The sequence below is a fragment of the Choloepus didactylus genome, chromosome X (assembly GCF_015220235.1).
Source record: "Choloepus didactylus isolate mChoDid1 chromosome X, mChoDid1.pri, whole genome shotgun sequence".
Lineage (NCBI taxonomy): Eukaryota > Metazoa > Chordata > Mammalia > Pilosa > Megalonychidae > Choloepus > Choloepus didactylus.
Genome location: NC_051334.1, coordinates 36,805,954 through 36,828,278, shown reverse-complemented (window position 1 = coordinate 36,828,278; position 22,325 = coordinate 36,805,954). Strand labels below are relative to the sequence as shown.

The window sequence follows — 22,325 nt, the reverse complement described above, 5'->3', positions numbered from 1 at the left end:
TTCTAGTTTGCTAATGCTGCCAGAATGCAAAACACCAGAAATGGACTGGCTTTTATAAAGGGGGTTTATTTGGTTACAAAGTTACAGTCTTAAGGCCATAAAGTGTCCAAGGTAAGTCATCAACAATAGGGTACCTTCACTGGAGGATGGCCAGTGGTGTCCGGAAAACCTCTGTTAGCTGGGAAGGCATGTGGCTGGCATCTGCTCCAGAGTTCTGGTTTCAAAATGGCTTTCTCCCAGGACATTCCTCTCTAGGCTGCAGTTCCTCAAAAATGTCACTCTTAGTTGCTCTAGGGGTGTTTTTCCTCTCTTAGCTTCTCTGGAGCAAAAGTCTGCTTTCAATGGCGGTCTTCAAACTGTCTCTCATCTGCAGCTCTTCTCTGAGCTCCTGTGCATTCTTCAAAGTGCCCTCTTGGCTGTAGCAAGCTCGCTTCTTCTGTCTGAGCTTTTATAGGGCTCCAGTGAACTGATCAAGGTCCACACTGGATGGGCAGGGCCACACCTCCATGGAAATTATCCAATCAGTTATCACCCACAGTGGGTGGGTCACATCTCCATGGAAACACTCAAAGAATTACAATCTAATCAACACTAATACATCTGCCCACACAAGATTACATCAAAGATAATGGCATTTTGGGGGACATGATACATTCAAACCAGCATAGCCATCTACAAGAGACTTTAGATACAAAGACAAAGAGTTTTGCGAGTAAAAGGTTGGAGAAAGATATTCTGTGCAAGTAGTAAGCAGAAAAGAACTGAGGTGGCTATTTTACTATGTGACAGAAGTCAAAAAAGCTTACAAGAGCCAAAGGAGAGCATTATATACTGATAAATGGTTTAATCCATCAAGAAGAATGAAGAACATATATGCACCTAACAAAAAGCTCCAAAATATATGATGTAAATCTGACATAACTGAAGGGAGAAACTGACAGTTCTACAATAACATTTGGAGACTTCAATACCTACTTCCAGTAACTGATAGAACATCTAGACAGATCTGCTCAAGAGGTCTTGAACAATGCTATAAATCAATTAGTCCTAATAGACTTATACAGAACAAACACATCACCCAACAATAGCAGAATACAAATATTCTCCAGAAGAGACCATGTGTTAGGGCACAAAACAGGTTGTTTAAATACATTTTTAAAAGATTGAAATCATACAAAGTATCTTCTCTGACCACAATGGAATAAAACTAGAAGTCATAAACAGAAGTAAACCTCATAAATATATGAAAATTAAACAGACTCATACACAACCAAAGAGTCAAAGAATAAATCATAAGGAAAATTAGAAAATACCTTCAGATCAATGAACATGCAAACACAACATATCAAAACTTACAGGATGCATCATAAGCAGTGCTCAGAGGGAAATTTATAACTGTAATTGCCACATTAAAAAGGCAAAACCTAATAGCAGAAAAAAAATAAAATACTTGGTAATAAAGTTAACCAAGGAGGCACAAAACTTATTCACTGGAAACTACAAAATACTGCTGAAAGAAATGAAAGAAGATCTAAATAAATGGGAAGACATCTCATGTTCATATATTGGAAGACTTACTATCATTAAGTTGACAATACCACCCAGAGTGATATACAGTTTTAATGCAATTCCTATAAAAAAACAATGGCACTTTTTGCAGAAATGGAAAAATCCCATCCTAAAATTCATACAGAATTTCAAGGGACCAAGAATAACCACAACAATATTGATAAAAAACAAAGTTGGAGGTCTCACACTTCCTGGTTTCAAAAGTTACTACAAAACTACTGTATACAAAACACTGTGGTACTGCATGAGGATAGACCTACGAAAATATGGAATAGAATTAAAGACCAGGAATAAACCTTCACATCTATGGTCAATTGATTTTTGACAAGAGTAGCAGGTATATTCAATGGGCAAAGAACAGTCTCTCAACAAACAATGCTGGGAAAACAGGATATCCACATGAAAATAAATGAAGTCGGACCCTTTATCTTACACCATATAAAAAAATTAACTCAAAATGGATCAAAGACCTAACTTTAAGAGCTAAAACCATAAAGACAAAACAGATACACAAATCTGAATGACCTTGGTGATGGTTTCTTAAATATAACATCAAAAGTACAGGGAAACAAAAGAAAAAAAATTGGACTTAATTAAAATTAAAAACTTTTGTGCAGGAAGTGAGGAAGATGGTGGCATAGAGAGGAGTGGAAGCTAGTTAGTCCCCCTGGAATAACTAATAAACAACCAGGAACAACTAGTAAATAATCCGGAATAACTGGGGGGCGACAAACGTGACCATCCACTCATCATACACCAACCTGATTTGGGAGGAATGCCCGAGATCGCAGCATAAAATCTGTAAGTAAACCTGCGGATCCAAGCCGGGAGCGCCTTCCCCCCACAGCCCAAGCTGCAAAGCCTCATGGTGCTAGAGAGCAGCTCTCTCCAAGCACATGAATACAACTCAGCTGAGCTCTAACTGGGGATTTAGTTAACATGGACTGCTCCATACAAGTTATGAAACCCGAACAAACAGACAGAGGCTTTGTGTGATGACTGACCTTGGAGACCCGGAGGGTGGCCACAGACTGGCCCTGAAGGGGGCTTTCTGTCCCTGTTTCAGCTCAGTGGAGAAAGCCTCAGCCATTTTCAGTTCCCAGTGCTCTGACCCAGACAAGGGTGGAGATAGAACAGGCAGAGAGAGAGTATTCAAATGCTAATGACCTCTCCCTAAGGGGTCTATCTTCCCTAAGACAAAAGAGGTGGGGCCCAGCTCTACCACCTGCCTTCCATTCAGAACCAGACCCCAGAGCCTGGGAAAAAAACAGCCACAGGCCACACCTCCTTACATCAGTCTGGAGTTACAGGCTGACAGGTGCCACCTGCTGTGCAGAAAAGCACAGTGACTCGAGGCCTCACAGGGTGTACCAATTTTCTAAGACACACCATCAGGGAAACCAGATACTGAATATTTCTTCCTTCTGGGTCCTGAGCCCGTTCTGGTCTGGGAAAACCTGGTTGGGGTAATCAAGGAAACCATGCCTAGACAACAGAAAACTACAACGGCCACTAAGAAAAACGAAGTTATGGCCCAGTCAAAGGAACAAACTTACACTTCAACTGAGATACAGGAATTTAAACAACTAATGCTAAATCAATTCAAAAAGTTTAGGGAAGATATGGCAAAAGAGATGAACTGTATAATGAAAACACTGGGCATACATAAGGTAAAAATCGAAAGTTCGAAAAACCAACTGGCAGAATCTACGGAAGTGAAAGGCACAACACGAGATGAAAGACACAATGGAAGCATACAACAGCAGCTCCCAAGAGGCAGAAGAAAACACTCAGGAACTGGAGAACAAGGAACCTGAAAGCCTACACACAAAAGAACAGATAGAGAAAAGAATGGAAAAATATGAGCAACGTCTCCGGGAACTTAAGGACAAAATGAAACGGAGGAATGTACATGTTATTGGTGTCCAAGAAGGAGAAGAGAAGGGAAAAGGGGCAGAAGCAATAATAGAGGAAATAATCAATGAAAATTTCCCATCTCTTACGAAAAACAAAAACTTACAGATCCAAGAAGCACAACATGCCCCAAAGAGAATAGATCTGAATTGGCCTATGCCAAGACACTTAGTAATCAGATTATTAAATGTCAAAGATAAACAGAGAATCCTGAAAGGAGCAAGAGAAAAGCGATCCATCACATACAAAGGAAGCTTGATAAGCCTATGTGTGGATTTCTCAATAGAAACCAAGGAGGCAAGAAGGAAGTGGGGTGATATATTTAAGATACTGAAAGAGAAAAACCACCAATCAAGAATCCTATATCTGGGAAAACCGTCCTTCAAATATGAGGGAGAGCTTAAAATATTCTCTGACAAACAGACAATGAGAGAGTTTGTGAACAAGATACCTGCTATACAGGAAACACTAAAGGAAGCACGTGCAGACAGAAAGGAAAAGACAGGAGTGAGAGGTTTGGGAAAAAAAGTTGGGGGAGATAGTAGCACAGCAATGTAAGTACACTGAACAAAGATGACTGTATGGTTGAAAGAGGAATGTTAGGACCATGTGGGACACCAGAACAAGAGACGAAAGATAAAGACTGGGACTGTGTAACTCGGAAACCTAGGGTGCGCAACAATTGTAATAAAAGGTACAAATATGTTTTTACATGAGGTAGAACAAATGAATGTCAACATTGCAAGGTGTTAAAAATAGGGTGGGATTGGTGGGCAAATATAACCAATGCAAACTAGAGATTATAATTAACAGAAACAATGTATTATGTTTCCTTTAATATAACAAAGGTAATATATCAAAGCTAAATACATATGGGGGGGGTGGGGAATAGGGGAAGGGTATGGGACTCCTGGCATTGGTGATGTTGTCTGACTCTTTATTCTACTTTAGTTTAATGCTATCTTTCCTTTTGTTGCTTTCTAGCTGTCATGTTTTTGTTTTTTTTCTCTCTCTTTATTTTGTCTCTCTGCCTTCTTTGACTTTTCCTCCTTCCTTGTGGAAGAAATGGAGATGTCCTTCTATGGATAGTAGCGATAGTGCTGAATACATAAATACGTCACTATACAGGGAACCAATGATTGTTTACTTAGGATGGAATGTATGGTATGTGAACAAAACCATCTTAAAAAAAAATGGGTTGATGAAGAAACCTTGAGGGCACCATATTGAGTGAAATAAGACAGACATAAAAATAAATACTGCAGGGTCTCACTGATATGAACTAATTATAATATGTAAACTCATAGACATGAAAAATAAGTTACCAGGATATAGAATGAGGCAAAAGAATGAGGAGCGGTTCTTTATTATAAGCAGAATGTTCAATTAAGGTGAACTTAAAAGTTTGGAAATGGACAGAGGTGATGGTAGCATTTTGTGAGACTAACTAACAGTGCTGAATGATGTGTGAATGTGGTGGAAAGGGGAAGCTCAGAGTCACATATGTCACCAGAAGGAAAGTTGGAGTTAAAAGATGGGAATGTATAAAACAGGGAATCTTGTGGTGGACAATGTCCGTGATTAACTGTACAAATATTAGATTTCTCTCACAAACTAGAATATATGACACTGTAACTAGAATAATGGAGGCATATAGGAAAAAATATATACCTATTGCAAATATATACTACAGTTAGTAGTATTTTAACATTCTGTCATCAACAGTAACAAATGTACTATACCAAAACTATGAATCAATAATGGAGGGGGGTGATTAGGGGTATGGGAGGATTTGAGTTCCCTTTTTTTGTCTTTATTTCTTTTCTGGAGTAATGAAAATGTTCTAAAAATTGAAAAAAAATTAATTGTGGTGATGGATGCACAGCTGTATGATGGTACCATGGGCAATTGAGTGTACATTTTGGATCTTTGGATAGTTGTATGGTATGTGAACAATCTCAATAAAAAAAATTAAAAAAAAAAAAAAAACGCAAACTTTCGTGCATCCAAGGATACTCAAGAGAGTGAAAAGGCAATCCTCAGAACAGGATAAAATATTTGCAAATCATATCTGATAAGGGTTTAATATACAGAATATATAAAGAACTCTGACAACTCAACTACAAGACGAACTGCCCAATTTAAAAATGGGCAAGGGACTTCTATATACATTTCTCCAAAGAAGACATATAAATGGCCAATAAGCACAGCAAAATTGCTTGATGTATTAGTCACATATGGAAATAAAAATCAAAACCACAATGAGATACCACTTCAAACCTCCTAGGATGGCTATAATAAAAAACATAGAAGATGAGGTTTGGTTAGAATATGGAGAAATTAGAACCCTCGTACATAGCTGGTCAGAATGTAAAATGGTGTAGCTGCTGTGGAAAACTATTTGGCAGTTCCTCAAAAAATTAAACATAGAGGTTCATCCATGTTGTCATGGGGATGTGGAGAAATTGGAACTCTTATTCATTGTTGGTGGGACTGTATAATGGTTCAGCCACTCTGGAAGTCAGTCTGGCAGTTCCTTAGAAAACTAGATATAGAGTTACCGTTCGATCCAGCGATTGCACTTCTCGGTATATACCCGGAAGGTCGGAAAGCAGTGACACGAACAGATATCTGCACGCCAATGTTCATAGCAGCATTATTCACAATTGCCAAGAGATGGAAACAACCCAAATGTCCTTCAACAGATGAGTGGATAAATAAAATGTGGTATATACACACGATGGAATACTACGCGGCAGTAAGAAGGAACGATCTCGTGAAACATATGACAACATGGATGAACCTTGAAGACATAATGCTGAGCGAAATAAGCCAGGCACAAAAAGAGAAATATTATATGCTACCACTAATGTGAACTTTGAAAAATGTAAAACAAATGGTTTATAATGTAGAATGTAGGGGAACTAGCAATAGAGAGCAATTAAGGAAGGGGGAACAATAATCCAAGAAGAACAGATAAGCTATTTAACGTTCTGGGGATGCCCAGGAATGACTATGGTCTGTTAATTTCTGATGGATATAGTAGGAACAAGTTCACAGAAATGTTGCTATATTATGTAACTTTCTTGGGGTAAAGTAGGAACATGTTGGAAGTTAAGCAGTTATCTTAGGTTAGTTGTCTTTTTCTTACTCCCTTATTATGGTCTCTTTGAAATGTTCTTTTATTGTATGTTTGTTTTCTTTTTAACTTTTTTTTCATACAGTTGATTTAAAAAAGAAGGGAAAGTTAAAAAAAAAAAAAAAAGAAAAACAAGGAAAAAAAAAAGATGTAGTGCCCCCTTGAGGAGCCTGTGGAGAATGCAGGGGTATTCACCTACCCCACCTCCATGGTTGCTAACATGACCACAGACATAGGGGACTGGTGGTTTGATAGGTTGAGCCCTCTACCACAGGTTTTACCCTTGGGAAGACGGTTGCTGCAAAGGAGAGGCTAGGCCTCCCTATGGTTGTGCCTAAGAGCCTCCTCCCGAATGCCTCTTTGTTGCTCAGATGTGGCCCTGTCTCTCTAGCTAAGCCAACTTGAAAGGTGAAATCACTGCCCTCCCCCCTACGTGGGATCAGACACCCAGGGGAGTGAATCTCCCTGGTAACGTGGAATATGACTCCCGGGGAGGAATGTAGACCTGGCATCGTGGGACGGAGAACATCTTCTTGACCAAAAGGGGGATGTGAAAGGAAATGAAATAAGCTTCAGTGGCAGAGAGATTCCAAAAGGAGCCGAGAGGTCACTCTGGTGGGCACTCTTACGCACACTTTAGACAACCCTTTTTAGGTTCTAAAGAATTGGGGTAGCTGGTGGTGGATACCTGAAACTATCAAACTACAACCCAGAACCCATGAATCTCGAAGACAGCTGTATAAAAATGTAGCTTATGAGGGGTGACAAGGGGATTGGGAAAGCCATAAGGACCACACTCCACTTTGTCTAGTTTATGGATGGATGAGTAGAAAAATAGGGGAAGGAAACAAACAGACAAAGGTACCCAGTGTTCTTTTTTACTTCAATTGCTCTTTTTCACTCTAATTATTATTCTTGTTATTTTTGTGTGTGTGCTAATGAAGGTGTCAGGGATTGATTCTGGCTCTTATCACTTACTAGTTGTGCAGTATCAGAAAATGACACCACTCTGAGCCCATTTTCTCACATGTAAAACAGGGAAGAGCAATACCTCAAAGGGTTGTTATGACAAGAACACATACAATATCTGGAAAGCACCTGAAACAGTACCTCACAGATAGCATGCACTTGATAAATACGTTAATTTAAAATGAAGCTAAACCATGGACTTAATTTTGAGTGAGATTAAAAACTTCCATGTCAAGGGGTGACATCATCATGATGGTCAAATGAGAAGCTCCACAACTCCATCCCCCCCCCAATCCCCAGAAACTTTAAGCAACAAGCAAAAACTGGCAGAACCATCTTTCTCAAAGCTCCAGAAAATAGTAAGAGTTACAGTAATAGGGAAAAGACTGAATCAAGAAAAAGAAAACTTGAAATGATAGGAAATTATCTTGGTACCCTGGCTGGCCCCTTCCCCATCCCTTCATGTACATACTGGGTGCATGTATGTCTATGCCAGTCTGTCTGGTGACAACATGAAGGACTAAACCAGGACACTCATCTCAGGCTCGCCATCCCAGAACTTGCCCTGCATGCAGAGGTGGCTCACAGAGCTTTCCTACAGAACACTGTAGGGGTACAGTCAAAACACAGCTGCCTGGTGCAAAGGATTACCAGCTGTGAGACATACAGTGTAGCACCTGAAACAATGAGGAAACACTATTTCCAAGAGGAAAGTTGACATCCAGATCCTTGTAAACTGGAGAATTCCTAAAGCCTTGCACACATGCCCAGGACAAGGCATGTGTGCAGAAAAGACTGGAGAGGACCCCACACTTTTGCTTTGGGCTATTCTTTAAACTCACTGTTAGGATGGCTAACCTTAGGAGTAGAGCCCTTGCAAAGGCCAATCTGCAAAGATGAGGAAAGACATTTTCTTTTTTTATTTTGTTAGCTCCTGGCATTTGAGGAAATCTCTGTTAAAACACTAGCTGAATACAAGCTTAAGGATATAAGGGTAAGGAATAGACACCTTAATTCCAAAGGTAACACATTAAAATATAAAAATGTTCAGGGTGGGAAAAAAGACCACAAAACATACAAAGAAACAAATGATGGCCCATGTGAGAAAAAGATTTAAATACGTTCAAAGAGCTAAAGAAAATATAGACAAAGTGTGGAGACACGGAAGGTACCCTGGCTCCATAGATTATACATAGAGCCCATTTCCTAAAATCTGGAAGCCTGAAGGCGGGCTCTGGGCTAGGAAAAGGCCAAAAGCCTTGCATGTCTGAAAGCAGACTGCAATTTAGATGAGGGAATAATCTCTGAGCTCCTGCTGGGCTCCTTCCCTGCTCCTGTCTCCTGCCCCCACTGTTTCCCGTCTAGCCCCCAAAGAAATTGCCCCTTAAGACTAAAGATATGTAAATACACCTCATGGCTTTAGAAAAAATGTACCCTCCTGGAAATACCTGAAAGGAGTCATGTAGGAAACTACCTTGTATGCTATAAAGACCTGTAGAAATGAGTAGAATAAAACTTTCTTTTGCATGAACACTGAAGTCGGAGTGTGCTCCCCTTCTTTCACAACAAAGAAGTAAAAGGACATCAGGAAAATGTTTTCAATGCTAGGGAGATCCCAAGGTCCTGCCCCACAGAATCTGATATAATTTGTCTGGAATGCAGCCTGGACACCAGGATTTTTTTTAAAAAGCTCTGAAGTTGATTGTAATCTGCAGCAAAGCTTGAGAACCTGTCTGGTAAAGTGTGTGGATTTCTATAAATTTGGGATGTTATATTATCAATAGCCCTATTATGCCCATTTGGACATCTAATAGGCTCTTCAGAATTTACATGACATACTTTCCCCATCCTTCTAACCCAGGTATACTCCCTGCAAATGTCCCCAGGTTAATAACGACCACCACCATTAACCCAGGGGCTCAAGTCCAAACCCCAGAACCTAGATTATTTTCATCTCTGGGCCATGAGAATATCCTGTCAACGTGTCCAAAATTCATCTGGAATTTGTCTACATCTCTTCATTTCCTCAGCCATCACCATAGTTAGAGCCACCTCAACTCTCCCCTGGACCCCTGCAATGCCCCCAACTAGCCTCCCTGCTTCCACTCATCCCCCACTGTACGTTCTTCAGAGAAGCCAGAGTCAATGGCTTTATATTCAGGGAGATTTATTCTACTTCATATTCAAAATCAGTAATTTGACTTTCAGCCATTATCTTATATTTCTCACCCCTTCTATTGAGGCTGTTTTTCTTTTTCTGGATTCAAATTATTTTACTGGCAGAAATGGTAAAATTGAAAGAAAACATAAGTGGAAGTTTTGTGATGACAACATGCACACCTGGCTCTGCTGACCATTGGAAGTCACCCCATGGCTGTGGGGAAGCCCGCCTAGGGCTCACTTCGCCTTGTCACTGTCCCCCGGTACTCAGACAGGGCAGTTTTTCAGGTCCCCAGCTTCCTACCCAGAATTAACAAGCTTTAACATCTGTACATGTATATTAATGGAAAATTTTCATATAAAATTCAGATTCCCTTTATCTTAATTACTGCCCAATCCCATCCCCTTCACTTCTTCTCAGAGGCAATGACTACCACATATTCCAGACCACATTTTTATCCTTTTATCACACATGTGCATACACAAACACCCAGGCCCCAGACCACCCCTTTACCTAGACTGTTTATAAGGGAATGGTTAATTCCATGTTCTGGGGTCCCCTGGGATACCTAGTCCCTCCATCCTTGGAGGATCTTAGCTGCATAAAGTTGGGGCATGGATGGGTGAAGAGACTCCAGTTGAAAACCCGCAGATACCAGTTTTAAATCTGCATGGGGATTTGCCTGGTTCTAAAAAGCTGAGCATTTTGCACACACAAATCACCTGGAGACCTTTATTTATTTTGGTACCAAATCACTTTATTGCAATAAATGGTACAATGGAAAGAAAAAAAACTTAAGAGAAGGCTCTTTCAAAGAACTCTGCATGTGGGGCCCTGGTGACCACCGGGAATCGCCCCTGGCTGTGGGAAGCCGGCCTAAGGCTCAGTTCTCCTTGTCACTGTCGCCCAGGGTGAGCTTGTTGAAAAGGTACTCCGCCATGTCGTCTTCCGGGGCCCCCAGCCTGCTCAAGTTGGTCACATAGTCGCCCAGCTCTTTCATGGACCTGACCTGCTCATGCAGGTAGTGAGTCTCCAGGAAGTCGCACAGGTGGGCGTCGTTCTTCTCGGTGGCCAGCTGGTGCAGCTCCAGGAGGGCCTGGTTCACGCTCTTCTCCGGGTGGAAGGCGCACTCCATGGCCTTCAGGCCGCTCTCCCAGTCGTTGTGCTCGGGGGCTTGCTGGTGTTGACGAGCAGGATGCGGCCCCTGCGCTGGTTCTGCAGCTGCAGCAGCTTCTCGGCGTGCACCCTCTCCTCGTGGGACTGGCGCAGGAAGTACTGGGCGAAGTGGTGCAGGGCCACGTTGCCGCGGTCGAAGTAGTAGGCCATGGAGAGGTAGACGTAGGAGGCGTGGAGCTCCATGTTGACCTGGCGGCTGATGGCGGCCTCGCAGTTGGGGTGGTAGTTCTGGCACACCTGCGACGGTGGCACAGTTGTCATGGCTGGGGGCGGCAGGGCCGGCGATGGCGCTGGGTCGGCAGCAGAGCGGGAACCGGCCTCAGACCGCTCCCAGGGCTGTGTGCGGAGAGATCCTTGGGCTTGGATGGCCAAAGAGGAAGGGGAGTGGGCTTTGAGCCGGAAGAGGAGGAGGGGGTTCCGGGCCCGGAAGGTTAGGAACGTGGGGGAGGTGGGGGGTGTTGCCTTTGTCCTTGGAGGGCTAATCAGTTATCCACAGGGTAGACCAGCGCGGTATTCCCTGTGAGCCTGGTTAAACTAGAGACGGGACGACTACTCTTGAGCTGAGCATCTCTCGTCTCTATTGGGGTTTTAATTTGGACATAAATATGTCTAATATCCAAGAACTTACTCCTGTCCTCTAATTGCTCCTTTTTATAGCAATCTGTTCTTATTTTTTAAGTCCATTATCTTCTCTCAATATCTGAGAATATGAATTTGAGTTTGTTGGTAAAGTTCTCTTCTGTTTCCTGGATTATCTGTTGGGTTTCTTTTCCGTAATTAGTGCTGTCCGTTCATTATGATCTTCTCTTTCATTTTCCTCAAGTATCTGGCAAACCTTTGTTCATTGATATTTGGGGAACAGAGACTCATTTAGTAAGTGTAGGCAATTAGCTGGATTTATTGTGCAGTTATGATGTCTTTTTCACCAATAGGCTTCTCGTCTGAATGTGAGGGCATGATAGGTCTTTTAGGTAGGGCGGGAAGGAAACTTTTGGGGGAGGGAAGGAAACTCCACCTCCTGGAGGGGAGCAGTCATTTACATACATAATTTGGAATTCATCTGTATGGCAGATCTGTCTCTTCTCACCTATTCAATCATTTAACACCTTATGGACTCATATATTTATTTTATACTTTGGTTTATACTCCTATACTACATTATTTTGTTGCTCAAATTGTTCCTGCTTTGGCCATTGAGAGCTTATTCAGGTTGGTTCCTATGTCCCATTACATGCTCCCATTCGTGTGTGTGTGTGTTTTAGCACTTCCTTACTTTCTGGCACTACAACATGCTCCAGCTCATTTCATAGTCTCCTGCCCCAGTCCTAGAATCAGTCTACCCAAAAGAGTCCTAGTTTCTTTTACTGTAGAATGATATTAGAAATCAAGATTTGGGTGCTGGGTGCGACTGCTCAGTTCTGGTAAGCACCCAGGCTGATTCTTGTGTAACATAAAGTTTGAAGACAACCATTCTGGAAAGTCAAGCATAAATCAAGCAAAAATAAACTACCAATTATTCATGAATAAAAATTCTGAAATAGTCGTTTTAAAGAATTACTACTATTTTCTTTATGTTAGCTTAAGACCGCAAATTCTAAAATGCAGAGAACACTCATGGACCCATAGAGAGGTAAAGAGAGAAAAAATAGTAGCAATCAAATGATGATTCCTAAATAAAGAGGCTATAATTCAGTACCTAAGAAAAACAGAATAAAAATATCTTTGTTGAAGGTTTTCCCTGTCAGGCACCATGCTAAACGCACAGCCCCAAACCTAATGAGATAGGTACAATTAATTACCCCATTTAAAGATACAGAAAGGAAGGCCTATTAAGGTGAAATATTTCGACAAAGCAATAGCCAGTAGGTGGCAGAGCTGAGACACCAAAGCAGATCAATGTGATAAAAACAGGAATTTACCATGGCATTCTGATAACATTACTGTTTATGTGAGTGTGTCTGTACATTTCTGCTGTCTCTACCAGATCTAATATGCCACCAGGGAGTGGCAGCTATCACTGTTGTATGGTCTGTGTCTGTTACATTGTAGGCACTCAGCAGATAATTTTTGAATAAATATGACCAAATTACTACATGGTTAAAATGAGGGGTGTGAACTACAATACTTCTTTTCTCCTTGTTGTATGGCTTAGATTTGGGTTGCAAATTAGATACAGAATCACAAAAATATTCTGAAAGCAGACTTCTATATTCACATGGTCCAAGTTTGACAATGATGAAAAGATATATATGAATAAATCTGTTCTGAGTGATATAGATAGTAATAAGTAGCCTAAGAGTAGAAAGGAAATCCAAAAGCCAATCATCTTCACTGCCAGGATTAAATGGATCATGAACTTCAAAGGTGAAACTGTGCTGTTCAATGCTAAATCCTTAACATTACAGTCACTATTCTGAAATAGTTGTTCTGAAATAGATCAAGGATAAGAACGCCATTTTTATTCCACTTATTAGACCAAAAGCCCTTGGGCGCACCTTATTATAAATGGTATGTTTTTAGTGGCAAAACAAACTTGGATTACAGACTTTAAACTATAAAAGTGGGAACAAACAGAAAACCAACATCACAAAAAGCATTTTAAAATCTGTATCAGCCAACTTGTGAAGAGGTTTTAAATCACTTCTTCCTATGCAACAAATGTACTTTGTAACATGCCAATCCATTTGTTCCTTCCTTCCGTCATTCATCAAATATTTATTTATCCCCTATTATATGCCAGCCCTGTTTCATAAGCTAGGAATTATAGCTATGAAAAAAACAGAATATTGACATCATACAGCTAACAGCCCTGGGAAAAGCAACAATAAAAAAATACAACAAATAGGTATCAGATGGTGATTATTGATGAGAAGAAAAATAATTTAGGGAAGGGGCAAGAGGATGCCATTCAGGATGGAAAAATAAATTTGGGAATCATCAACATTTCAAGCCATGAGACCAGAAACATCACTAGGGAAGTGAGTGTAGACAGAGCAGAGCAAAGTTCCAAGAAATTAGGTGGTTGGTAGAAGGGGATAAGGAGTTAAGAGAGTTCTTTTTTTTTCCCTAAGATGTGTGTAGACTAATCAAGCAATTCTCTTATAGTTGAAGGAGTTTCTTCTATTTGCTTTGAAGATCACTGAAATACAGCATCCTGTCTCTGTGGACAGAAAAGGAGAGCCAAAGCCAGACAGGTAAGCTTAAAACACTGTTAAGCTTTAGAGGCAATGGTAAAAGTAACTCAAGCAATAAAAGAGGTCAGTAATGTAATCAGATGTACAATTAACACATAAAAATTAATAGTGTACAAACCACATATCTGACAATGGACTCATGCCTAGAATATATGAAGAAGTCTCAAAATTCTACTCTACTGTAAAAGAAAATAATCAAACTAATAAATAAACAAAAGTCATGAAGAGATACCAAAGAGGATACATAGATGGCAAATAAGCACAGCAAAAGATGTTTGACAGCATTAGCCATTAGGGAAATGCAAATTAGAACCTCAATGAGATACCACTATATACCTATCAGAATGGCTAAAACATAGTGACGCTGCCCTCCCCCCTACAGGGATCTGACACCCAGGAGTGTAACTCTCCCTGGCAACGTGGGATATGACTCCCGGAGATGAATCTGGACCTGACATCATGGGATTGAGAACATCTTCTTGACCAAAAAGGGGATGTGAAATGAAACAAAATAAAGTTCCAGTGGCTGAGAGATTCCAAATGGAGTCAAGAGGTCACTCTGGTGGGCATTCTTATGCACTATATAGATGACCCTTTTTAGGTTTTAATGCATTGGAATAGCTAGAAGTAAAAACCTGAAACTATCAAACTGCAATCCAGTAGCCTTGACTCTTGAAGAAGATTGTATAAAAATGTAGTGTACAAGGGAAGACAGTGTGATTGTGAAATTGTGGATCACACTCCCTTTATCCAGTGTATGGATGGAGGAGTAGAAAAATGGGGACAAAAAACTAAATGAAAAATAGGGTGGGTGGGGGTATGATTTGGGTGTTCTTGTTTACTTTTATTTTTTATTCTTATTTTCACTTTTTCTGGTACAAGGAAAATGTTCAAAAAAATAGATTGGGGTGATGAGGTACTATATGATGGTACTGTGAACAACTGTACACTTTTGGATGATTGTATGGTATGTGAATATATCTCAATAAAATTGAATTTAAAAAAAAAAAAAAAAAAACATAGTAGGACCTTGGCCAGCCAGTCGCGGGCGGGGGGATCCAATCAGTCATCAAAAAGCTTCCTGCAAATAGATGCCCGGGGCCAGATGGCTTCACAGGGGAATTCTACCAAACTTCCCAAAAAGAACTTAAACTCTTTCAAAACATTGAAGAAAATGGAACACTACCTAACTCATTTTATGAAGCTAACATCAATCTAATACCAAAACCAGGCAAAGATGCTACAAAAAAGGAAAACTACTGGCCAATCTCCCTAATGAATATAGATGCAAAAATTCTCAACAAAATACTTTTTTACTTTAATTGTTCTTTTTCACTTTAATTTTTATTCTTATTATTTTTGTGTGTGTGGTAATGAAAATGTCAAAAATTAATTTTGGTGATGAATGCACAACTATATAATGGTACTATAAACAATTGAATGTATGCTTTGTTTTGTATGACTGCATGGTATGTGAATATATCTCAATAAAAATGAATTAAAAAAAAAAAAGAACCCTGAAGAATCATTAAAAAAAAAAAAAAAAAAAAAAAACAGTGACAACACCAAAAGCTGGCAGGAATGCAGAAAAACTGGATCATTCGTATATTGTAGATGGGGATGTAAAATGGTACAGCCACTTACTATACAATCCAGCAATTATACTCCTAGGCATTTACCCCAGAGAGATTAAAACTTATGTCCACATAAAAACCTGTACAAAAAATGTCCACAGCAGTTTATTTGTAATAGCCCAAAACTTGAAACAACCCAGATGTCCCTCAATAAGTAAATGGTTAAAAAAAACTGTGGTATTCCATATCATGAAATACTAATCAGCAATAAAAAGGAATGAACTACTGATACACACAACAACTTGGATGGATCTCAAGAGCATTACCGTGAGTGGAAAAAGCCAATTTAAAAAGTTACATATTGTATGGTTCCATTTATATAGCATTTTTGAAATAACAGAATTACAGAGCTGGAGAGTGTAGTAACTATGACTATTAAGGGCATGAGGGAGTTGTTTGTGATGAGGGAATAGTTCTGCATCTTGATCGCAGTGGTGGTTAGAGGAATCTACACATGTGGTGAAATGGCACAGAAACATTCACACAGATTGCACCAATGTCAGTTTCCTGGTTTTGATATTATACTATAATTATGTAAATGTAACCATTGGGGGGAACTGGGTGAAGGGTACATGGGAACTCTCTGTATTATCCCAAAACAAAAAGGTGAAAAAAAAATCCAATACTTGAAAGTAGAACTTGGGCCATGGATTTTCTTAGAACTCATCAAAATAAATAAATGTTTAATTTTTTAAAAAAAATTAATAACTTAGAACATGAATGTTCACAGCTATTCTATTTGTAATACCTCCAAACTGGAAGCAACCCAACTGCCCATCAAAGGTGAATTGATAAATAAATTGTGGCACATACATATAATGATACACTACTCAGCAATAAAAATGAACGAACTAATACATGCAACAACATGGATATACCTCGACATAATTATGCCAAGTGAAAGAAGAAAGACTAAAGAGGTACAAACAGTATGATTTCATTTATAGAAAGAAGTAAAAAATATTAACTTTTCTTTAGTAACAGAATCAAATCAGTCATTGCCGGAGGGGGTAAATGTAAGGAGGGGCAGAAGGGAGGAATTACAATGGGGCATGAGGAAGCTTCAGGAAATGATGGATATGTTCACAATCTTGATTATGATGATGGTTTCACAGATGTATACATATGTCAAAACTTACCAAATTGTACCCTTTAAATATGTACAGTTAATTGTATGTCAATTATAAGTCAATAAGGCTTTTTGAAAAAAAATCAATAGCTTTTACATAAACAAACAATAACCAGTTAGAAGAAATCATGAAAGAGAACATAATTTCATATTTATTGCAACCAAAGCAGTAAGTACTTAGGGAGCAACCCAAGAAATGAGTGAACTCTATATGATGAAAACTATTCCTGAAAGATAGAAAAGTTGACTGGAACAAACCGAAAGAAATCTCTTCTTGGAGATGTCAAATATCGCTAAGTTAATTTACAAAGTGAATGAAATTCCAATAAAAATACTGATAAACTTTTTGTGTGTGTGCTGGAACTAGACAAGTTAATAGTAAAGTTTATATGGAAAAATAAGTGTGCAAAAACAGTTTGGAAAGCTCGGAAAAAAGTAGAGTTATAAGGGGAACTAGCCCTACTCTATATTAAAATATACTATAAATCCTCTATAATTAACAATTTAGGTATATGATAAAGTGTAACCCAAATCACTGGGGCAAAGAGGAGCTTTATAATAAATGGTGTTGGGACAAGTGGATAGCCATGTGGAAAAATGAGATCCATAACTCACAATATACACGGTAATAAACATTAAATGGATCAGAAATCTAAATGAAAAACTTCAAACATATTAGAAGAAACTGTGTGAATTTTTCTATAATTGAGATATAGGGAAAGGCTTTCCACTATGACTAAAAATCCAGATTCAAACAAAGATTCATTAAATGTATGACTGCAATGAAAATGAAAAAAAAATTTTTGCAAGGAAAAAACACCATAAGCAAAGTCAAAATATAAATGGCAGTTGGGAGAAAATTTTAGAAGTATATATCACAGATAAAGGCTATTGTTTCAAAAATCAAAAGAACTTTGATATAAAGAACTTTTCAAAAATTGAGAAAAAAAAAAGACCATAAATATGATAGAAAAAAGGCAATAAACAAAGACAGTTCACAAGACAGGTATAAAAATGGCCCATAAATACATAGCAAATTGTTTGATTTTACTAATAAGAGAAATGCAAATTGAAAGTACACTCAGGTATCATTTCTCACCGAACATATTAGCAATATTTCAATATATATATCTTCAATATATAATCTGAGACTGTGAGGAAAAAGGGACTCTCATATATCTGGTAGAAACAAAAAATGGTACAACAATTATGGAGGGTACTCTGACAATAACTAACAAATTTACAGATGCATTAACCCTTTGAACAGCAATCCCACTTTTGGGAATTTACCCTGAAGATAAATTTCCAAGGATGCAAAAACACATACGGCACAAGGTTATTTACTGCAGCAATATCTGTAATTGCAAAAATACTCAAAATTACATAATACCTAAATACAGAAGACTAGTTAAATGAACTATGGCACACGCTTACAAGGAAGTACTATACAAAAAGCTTCAAAAGAAATTAGGATGATCTCTGTGCATACATCTGGAGTGATTTCAAGGATGGAAGGATAGATTATGAATGAATGAATGAATGAATGAATACAAAAATTTTTCCCTTCCCCATACAGGTAAGGGAATTACAATTCTGAAACCACTGTGTGTGTACTGCAGGACTTAGCAATGAGTTAATGTTGATGTTGTTAGGGGCCAGGGTTCTCATTGTGAAAAAAGATAAATACCAATATACACTGGAGAAAGCAAGGAAGAGCTCTGAAAGGCTGGATTAGAATTGGGGATTATCCCTAGAATGAACTTGTGATTTCACATATGCGTATGTATATATGGATATATGCAAGTAAAATATATGTTGGCTGTAGGTAAATATTTTCTCTAGCTCTGTTGATGGAAATGGACAGAAGCAATGGTACCGCATTAGCAATGAGCACACCCTAATTCTCAGAACTTGGTTTCTAAATATTATTCCTAATTAAAAGTAACCAAGGCTCCTCAAAGATGCAGCCAATTCCAAGGGTGGAGCTAGAAAAGTACAAGATTAGCTGAGAACATCTTGCTGGGTCAGAAAGTAAGAAAATGCTCACAAAAAATTATATAGAGAGAATGACATCATTAACATGGCAACATAAGCCATCTCCTGGAAAAATCTCCTCTCAGAATCAACAAATAAAAGGACAAATCCCATTTGATTAGAAACTCTGGAGGACAAAAGAGACTGGAGAAGGACTCCACAATGCTTAATTGAAAAAAAGGAAAAATAATCTCCAAGATCAGGTAGGAGATTTCCCTCCTGGACTTGCCAGTCCAGACCCCTCCCCCTCACTTGGTCCTGCACAGCTTGGGAGTCACACAGAGGCAGCATCACCGAGGCTCATCCTGCCAGGGATGCAGATTATAGAGCCACTCACAGCAGCAAGTCAGAATCCAATACGTATCAAGGCACCGGGACCCAAGTCCTCAGAGACCCAGGGTAGAACACAAGTGGCTAAGGAGTTCCACATCAAAAGGGCCCCCCCTGGGGGGGGGGGAGAGACCCCAGAACTGTTGGCAAGATGTGCACGCACACATGCAATCCAGTCTCTGTTCGCTGGACCACCTAAACGCAAAAGGGACCTTTCTGGATTGACCCAACTTTCTGGACTGACCCCATCTGAGTGCCCATGCTGGGATACCCTAATGGAGAAGACACTAGAGGCAGAAAAGCTTCACAGAAAATAAAAGGGGGGAGAGAGAAAACTGAACTGCTGTAAGACAGAACAGGTCTCAGAACTGAAAAGTGTAAGGAAAGGGTGGCACTGAATGAGGGAGAGAATTTAAACAAATCATAAGACGTGGGGAGAAAATTCTGCAGGAAACAAATGAAACAGATGAAGATTTCCAGAGAAGGAACAGAGGAAAGGAGGCTTTCTCCTGGAAGTGAAACAAATGCACAAAAAGTGCAAGCTTAAAAACTGTACCACTCATGGTGATGTATACACAACTATGTGATGATACTGTGAGTCAGTAATTGTATAATTTGAATGGTATGTGAATATATCTCAATAAAATTGCATTAAAAAATTGTACCACATATTCAGGACAAACAACATATGAAGAAGAGAGGAGAAAATCTGAACAGTTAAACACAGGGTATTCTAAAGCTCCCTAACAAATTAGACCAAGAGTCAAGAAGAGCCAATCAACAATAAAACCTTACACAAGAGGCGGGGCAAGATGGCGGACTGGTGAGCTGTATGTTTTAGTTACTCCTCCAGGAAAGTAGGTAGAAAGCCAGGAACTGCGTGGACTGGATACCACAGAGCAATCTCACTTTGGGCATACTTCATACAACACTCATGAAAACGTGGAACTGCTGAGATCAGCGAAATCTGTAAGTTTTTGTGGCCAGGGGACCCACACACTTCCCTGCCAGGCTCAGTCCCGTGGGAAGAGGGGCTGTCAGCTCCGGAAAGGAGAAGGGAGAACTGCAGTGGCAGCCCTTATCAGAACCTCATTCTACTGATCCAAACTCCAACCACAGATAGACTGAGACCAGACACCAGAGAATCTGAGAGCAGCCAGCCCAGCAGAGAGGAGACAGGCATAGAAAAAAACAACACGAAAAACTCCAAAATAAAAGCGGAGGATTTTTGGAGTTCTGGTGAACACAGAAAGGGGAAGGGCAGAGCTCAGGCCCTGAAGCTCATATGCAAATCCCAAAGAAAAGCTGATCTCTCTGCCCTGTGGACCTTTCCTTAATGGCCCTAATTGCTTTGTCTCTTAGCATTTCAATAGCCCATTAGATCTCTGAGGAGGGCCCTTTTTTTTAATCCTTTTTTCTTTTTCTAAAACAATTACTCTAAGAAGCCCAATACAGAAAGCTTCAAAGACTTGCAATTTGGGCAGGTCAAGACAAGAGCAGAACTAAGAGAGCTCTGAGACAAAAGGCAATAATCCAGTGGCTGAGAAAATTCACTAAACACCACAACTTCCCAAGAAAAGGGGGGTGTCCGCTCACAGCCATCATCCTGGTGGACAGGAACCACTCCTGCCCATCGCCAGCCCCATAGCCCAGAGCTGCCCCACACAACCCAGTGTGACGGAAGTGCTTCAAATAACAGGCACACACCACAAAACTGGGCGTGGACATTAGCCTTCCCTGCAACCTCAGCTGATTGTCCCAGAGTTGGGAAGGTGGAGCAGTGTGAATTAACAAAGCCCCATTCAGCCATCATTTCAGCAGACGGGAGCCTCCCTACACAGCCCAGCAGCCCAGAACTGCCCTGGGGGGACGGCACTCACCTGTGACATAGCACAGTCATCCCTCAACAGAGGACCAGGGGGTGCACAGCGTGGAAGAGGGGCCCACTTGCAAGTCTCAGGAGCCATACGCCAATACCAAGGACTTGTGGGTCAGTGGCAGAGACAAACTGTGGCAGCACTGAACTGAAGGATTAGACTATTGCAGCAGCTTTAAAACTCTAGGATCACCAGGGAGATTTGATTGTTAGAGCCACCCCCACTCCGACTGCCCAGAAACACGCCCCATATACAGGGCGGGCAACACCAACTACACATGCAAGCTTGGCACACCAATTGGACCCCACAAGACTCACTCCCCCACTCACCACAAAGGCTAAGCAGGGGAGAACTGGCTTGTGGAGAACAGGTGGCTCGTGGACGCCACCTGCCGGTTAGTTAGAGAAAGTGTACTCCACGAAGCTGTAGATCTCATAAATTAGAGATAAGGACTTCAATTGGTCTACAAATCCTAAAAGAACCCTATCAAGTTCAGCAAATGCCAAGAGGCCAAAAACAACAGAAAATTATAAAGCATATGAAAAAACCAGACGATATGGATAACCCAAGCCCAAAAACCCTAATCAAAAGATCAGAACAGACACAGCACCTAGAGCAGCTACTCAAAGAACAATGAGACCATAGTACGGGATACAAAGGATATCAAGAAGACCCTAGAAGAGCATAAAGAAGACATTGCAAGACTAAACAAAAAAATGGATGATCTTATGGAAATTAAAGAAACTGTTGACCAAATTAAAAAGATTCTGGACACTCATAGTACAAGACTAGAGGAAGTTGAACAATGAATCAGTGACCTGGAAGATGACAGAATGGAAAATGAAAGCATAAAAGAAAGAATGGGGAAAAAAATTGAAAAAATCGAAATGGACCTCAGGGATATGATAGATCATATGAAACGTCCGAATATAAGACTCATTGGTGTTCCAGAAGGGGAAGAAAAGGGTAAAGGTCTAGGAAGAGTATTCAAAGAAATTGTTGGAGAAAACTTCCCAAATCTTCTAAACAACATAAATACACAAATCATAAATGCTCAGTGAACTCCAAATAGAATAAATCCAAATAAACCCACTCCGAGATATATTCTGATCACACTGTCAAACACGGAAGAGAAGGAGCAAGTTCTGAAAGCAGCAAGAGAAAAGCAATTCACCACATACAAAGGAAACAGCATAAGA

At 40.0% G+C, this 22,325-nt stretch overlaps 1 protein-coding gene and 1 pseudogene across 5 annotated transcripts in view; both read right to left on the bottom strand.

The window, feature by feature from the left end:
- Positions 1 to 22,325, bottom strand: part of PRRG1 (proline rich and Gla domain 1) — a 157,013-nt gene that overhangs the window by 30,205 nt on the left and 104,483 nt on the right. The window lies entirely within an intron of this gene.
- On the bottom strand, positions 10,571 to 11,402 carry LOC119523443 (annotated as a pseudogene).